At 32.3% G+C, this 6,149-nt stretch overlaps 1 long non-coding RNA gene across 4 annotated transcripts; it reads left to right on the top strand.

The window, feature by feature from the left end:
• The first annotated feature begins 580 nt into the window (after window positions 1–580).
• Window positions 581–4,631, top strand: LOC139876928 (uncharacterized). Of its 4 annotated transcripts, none has more exons than XR_011768368.1 (4): window positions 581–879; window positions 2,347–2,461; window positions 2,594–3,886; window positions 4,400–4,631. It is a non-coding gene; the product is annotated as an uncharacterized lncRNA (long non-coding RNA). The 4 variants fall into 4 exon arrangements; XR_011768370.1 differs by having other exon boundaries at window positions 2,347–2,862; window positions 3,019–3,886; XR_011768369.1 differs by having other exon boundaries at window positions 2,347–2,862; window positions 2,995–3,886.
• Window positions 4,632–6,149: the final 1,518 nt, after the last annotated feature.

The following is a 6,149-nucleotide window of genomic DNA, read 5'->3' as shown; positions in this document are numbered from 1 at the left end:
TCTAATGCAAGAGCGCTTGGATATTTCAAAGTTGCAAGACATGGATAACTCTCAAAAAGCTAAACTCAAGTAGAATTTAGCAGGCGATGAAAACTCCGATTTTTTCCATAAACTCATTAAGCGGAAAAGAAAATATCAAGCATTTTAAGGGATTCTAATAAATAGCTAGTGGAATACGAATCCTTCCATGGTTAAAGGTGCTTTTCTCGAACTTATCCTCACTTTTTTTAAAAAGAAAATGAGACCGAGAAAGTATTTTGTTAAAAAATTTGAGACCGAGAGTATTTTTAGTACAATGATAATAATTAGTTTGGAACAAATTAAAAATAAATAATGAACAATAGATATGCCAGAGAATATTTTGTTTGAAAAATTCAATTACGGAGTATTTATTACATACTATAAATCATGAAGATGAATCCTATGTGTCACTCTCTAATTATATCTTAAAACTTTTGCTGAGGTGTAATTTAGTTAATTAATTACAATTAGCACTAATTAATCATCACAATTTCCACGTCGGCATCTCAATTTTTGTAGGAAAATTCACGCAAATTATTTTTCACCAGATTCATCTCCTACGCCGCATCACCAGACCATTGCTACAAACCCTAATACATCAATTTATTCGATCTGTCAAACAGAAGTTTATATGAATCGCAATCAATCAAATTCGATTGATAATACAAAAAACCAAGCGCCATTAGAAAGTTTGGTCATCCTTATCGATGCTCAAAAACTCATATCGATTCGACTTACGATTTTGTTCATCCTCAATCTCTGGCGTCAATCGACAACCGTATAACATCTTCAAGGTCGTACCATCTTAACGGGAACCGTATTAGGTTTCAAATCACATCAAAGTAACCGTCATACAAGGTATTTATTCATATTCAATTGAATTGTTGATTTAATTTGTACGCTCAATTTAGGGTTTCGCAATTAATATTCGTTCTCTTTATATTACATTTGCTTAATCTGTTTATGTTTGATAATAGATTGATATTTCGTGTTTTGTGACATATTCATGTTAATGGATACAAATCATCAAAGGTATAGATTGCGATTTAAAGTAAATACCTATCTCTTTTCAAAATCTATACATACACTCTCTGTCTTTATATCAAAAATTAATTGTTTGTAGGTAGATCAATTAGAATTGTAGTAGTCATTTTGTTTGATTAACTACTTTATGTATCCATCATGTTCCTGTAGATTTTATTATAAACTGTAGTACCTGTTATTAGCTATTCATGACGAGCTTCATTTAGATTGTGGTCTTTCATTTAAAAAATCAATGCTTGCAAGAGTAATAGTGATAATGTGATTAATTGGTGGTCAAATTGAGGATAATTATGTAAGCAGGTACCAAACATCGATGAATCGTAAGACTTTTTACTGAATCTGTTCTAAAGAGGTATCTTATATTATCTTAGTTCTATTCACTACTAATTTTCCGATGGTATTTGAAAATTCCCTCAAGTTACTAGATATTACTCTGTTTCAGCGACATGAACAATGGAGTATCATTAAATAAAAATTGGTTATATGAAAATTATGTACATTAGGATGTGGAGGTAAAACCGATACGACTCTTGATTGAATTAGGAGATGCTGATGAAATACTCGGAATCGTAATACATATTCCATTTTAATAGTGTTTGGACAAACAAAATATGTATATGATATACGATCAGTTTCAATATTAATTGTGGTTTTAAATTCAATTTGTTTGGATCATTTTAACCGTTCTCGAGTGGCGGTTCTATCTACAACTCATCTCTTTCTTATATAGTAAATAAAGACTATCAGTCACCAAGGTCACAAGGTCACGGAGTTAAAAGATCAGTTAGTTTAAGCAAGACTGATCATTTGGCCTAATATTTTGCTGCTTTTTTACTCTTATATTATTAGATCATATTCACATGTACAAACTTTCATAGGATTTAAGAGTTTGGGTCATGTTTTATACAAGGATATTTTATCCACAAGTTTCGCCGTACATGATCAACCCATCGATTAGTAAATGGGTCAACATGACCACCATGTCTAAAAGGTACTAACTGCATTATCAAGTTTCGGATGTTTGCCGTTCTAATCTTTTGTAGTTTGAGATACCAGTGATCATACTTGCACACTAATGAACTTGAAAATATGTATTGTTAATAATTGAATAATTCTCTTATGGAGGTGAATGGAACTGTTGAGGGAGTTGTTTATGCTGTTTTTCTAAAGGAAGCATATACTCTGCAGATGAAGTATATGCTTCATAAGGAGTAGATACTTTACTACAGATAAAGGTTAGGGACCGAATAACTAAGTGCATTTCTTGTCACTTGATTTCAGATTCTTCACATGTCTGGAGATTCCAAATTTGATCTTGGATTCCATCATGGGGTAATCCATACCAGAAGCAGCAGCTGTTGCATAGGTTTTAAATAGTGGCGACTGATTCACGTTGGTATAAAGTCACAATTGTTGAGTTATTCACCCCCGGAACTTTGAGGCACTAAGTCATGTTTTTCTAGACTTGCCCTTTTTAAAGTGTTAAAGTTTTATGTGATAAAGTATGTTATTTTTTTTTTAATTTCAGATACTATAAGAAGTGTAAGAGTGTGGACTTGCAGGTGTATTAAGAATTGGGTAAGACAGGCTTCGAGGATGATGCTTAGATTGCTTACACTGATTTTGCACCTAAGATCAATTTTGTCGTAGTAGCAACAATCATCGCTTATTGCTGTTCTTCTGGATGAACCGTGGTCTTATATTGCGCGTAAGCAGTGCAACAAAAAGGCACATACCGTTGATTTGATACTACTGTTGACTTGACAACATTGTCCAGCAACTACAGTTATTCTAATAGTAAGTTGTTTATTTATATCATTCACTAACTTATAATTGTTCATTGTTTTTATATAACTGTTTTTATAATTTTTGGATTTACATTGTCATCCCACTGTTATGCACTTATGTAACTTGTCTTTTATTTCCAAGGATTCGTGAACTCATATCTTGCAGGGGCAAAACAACTATATTATCAACACAAAGAGAAACCAACCATACTTTACTTCTTCCAATGGGAAATCTAAATGTTCTGAGTCTATACGATCAGGTATTAACAAATTTGTATAACCAATAAAGTCAAATATTTCACATTAATTAACTATCCATTAATGTTTATATTCAACCCTTTTATTAATTGTTTGCCCATATGATACAGGTTTTGTCTTTAACAACATCAACAAATTCACCCGCTGTATTATAGCTTTAGATGATTAGAGTTTGGACTTTAAAGTTTGTGCATATATACTCATTCATACTTTAGCAACAATATAGACTAACAGTTCCATTTTAGATAGAACTCATATTGACATATTCATGTGTAGATGGGTTTAAGTTGTCAATTATACCTTTTATGCTACTCAATGTAGAACAGTTATAATTTGTTGAAGATGTTCTTATTTTTGGTACAGGTGAAGATGGAGTTGCTGATCTCTTGAGGCTATAGTTGAAGTTTTGGACAAAAGTGGAGCTTTATATTTGGTGTATTTGACTGTTATGTTGCCTGCCTCACGTGTAAAATATTGGGTCTCAATTTGGACATCATGATGATTAATAAAACTAATAGCTATTCAAAAAATAAAAAAATTGTTTGCGTTCTTATAATTGATTATTTATTGTTATTTATTTATTTTTTAAGTTGACTTTGTTTTTAATATATTAAACAACTAACGACTCTACTAATCATGGTTCTTTTTGTTTAATTTATTTACAGCTGTGTTGTTGCACGACATATGGGGCATTCTGGCTTTTGCTGTTATTCTGATCAAATAACTAAGATGGGTTTGTTAGAAGGACGAAAATGGGATGCAATGATCAACCCACTGTGAGTTGACATTACGTATATTACTTTGTTAATTGTAAATTGACTGATCAATAAAGTTAATAATAGTCACTTTCCAAATGCACATTCAATGCCATGCCCTCTCGATAGGTTTTACTTGTGTCAAATTCACTTAAGTATCTCTAGCGTTACTATTATGTTGAATTTCTTTAGAGTAAAGACTGAAAATTAGATGATACTATGGTGTCAAGTATTGGCAGTGTTTTAAGTTGGTCAACAATATGGGTGGGGCGGGTCAGTTATAACGGCTAAACATGCCACATATAAATAATCTTGATAGTCGAGTTTAGACTGTAATACTATTTGTAATTGTTTGTATATGTTAGTGGTTGTAGAATTATTAGATTAAAATCATATTATTGTTTTGTTCAATGGTACATGTGTTAGAAAACGAAATCTAAGTTGTAAATAAATGATGACAAAAGTCTATCAAAAAATTATTATTAAATATATTATTTTCTGCATCTTTTCGAGACATGTTATTTGTAAATGCAGACGGTGACCGAATTTGGATTGTATTTGCTTTGCATGATCTGGTAAACTTAGCGGATTCACAACTCGGAGATGATATATTTGACTATGAACTATCAAAAGCTACATTGTAATTGTATTGATTATTAGCGTATATAATAGTAATCGTTTCAATACATTTACTATCACTACAAATGTTATCAATACTAATGGCTTTCTTAACTATAATTGTATACTACAACTACTCAATCTCAATACTAACGTCTTCGAATGTTATTTTTTAGAGTTGCCGGGCAATGCACGGGCTCATAAATCTAGCGTTAGTATATTACATGACGTACCTCTATCTAATTTAACAATAGGAACCAAATCTTCTTTGGTTTGTTCATGCCTGATTTTTTTTCTTCAAAACTAATTAGCCATGAAAGAGTGCTTCAATCAACTCCATTAGCTGATCAATACACAAACAATGTGGTCGTCGATAATTGTCATCTTTCGAAATTACCAACTCTCGATTCCCATCTATCATCTTCACCGGAAGTGCACAACGGCAAATCGACACTTTTTGTTGTGATAAATCCATTGTTGAATGCACGAATAATGGAAATAATGGCGGCATGGTAATTTAGTGATGCTGTCGTTCGTAGTGTAATCGCCCAAGCAGATAGCACAGGTGGTGGTTGACGATATTCGTCGGAGAGGAAAATTTTCGCCGGTGGATAACTCTAATTTCGTCTCATCCGCCATTATTATGATTTTTATTTTTTTTTTTTTTATTACTATGCGTTTGTATCAGGAATAAGTGTATATATACCAGTGTGTATATGTACATAAGTTTGGATTATATAAAAATATAAGAATAAGAATATCTGATATTCGTGTTTATTCAGTTTAAATGTCAATATTAATCTAGTCACCAAAGTTGATTATTTTTTATTTTGAGATTACCTGGATTGGAAAACGTCATACGCGGTTTATGGATCAAACGTCATACTAGCTAGTTGCCTAGTTTGATAATGATGTTGTTAACTACTCTCAGATCATTTTTAACAATGATGGGCATTTTGGCGTGTTGCTGAGTAGTGGTGAAGTGCTTGATGGGCGTGCTGGTAAAATGCTGAATATTGAGTGACGTGCTGATTGCCGTGTTGCTGGGTAGGGGTGGGGTATTTTTAATTTCTTTTTAATTTTTCTTTCATTTTTCTTGATATTAATTTATTTTGTTTAATTAGTTATATTATTATTTTGTAAGTATCAAAACAAATAAATTTTTATAAAACACACTACAATTAATATTAATAATATGATTACATTATAAAAAGTCCTAAATTACCTTATTTTTATAAAGTCCTAGAAATAAAATGTAACAACCCAACCCCTTATCGAACCGTAAACAGCAAATTTTTTTTTTTATTACAGGGTAGTGCGCGGCGCGCAGATGGCCTGGCAGCCCGCTGTCTGGATTTTCCAATTTTCGATTAATGATCTCCCACTTCCCGCCACTTTTAGACGAAACGCTTTTTACAACACATTATAATATGAAAAACTCACATGATTCAATAATAAAATAAGTTTTACGAAACGGGGCCCACATCGACCCGAAATACGAGTTTCATACAAAATGTAAGTTTCGACCACACTAGTTTAAATTCCAAACGACACTAGAGCATGATGTTTGGGGGTTAAACTACCCAAATCTCGGTCAAACTTCAAAAGCTAACGCATCCAAAAAGCGTACCCTATCAAAACAAAGCGGGATCACTAATTCAAACGA

The sequence above is a fragment of the Rutidosis leptorrhynchoides genome, chromosome 11 (assembly GCF_046630445.1).
Source record: "Rutidosis leptorrhynchoides isolate AG116_Rl617_1_P2 chromosome 11, CSIRO_AGI_Rlap_v1, whole genome shotgun sequence".
Lineage (NCBI taxonomy): Eukaryota > Viridiplantae > Streptophyta > Magnoliopsida > Asterales > Asteraceae > Rutidosis > Rutidosis leptorrhynchoides.
The sequence above is the reverse complement of the archived record's forward strand: the minus strand, read 5'-3'. Positions and strand labels throughout refer to the sequence as shown.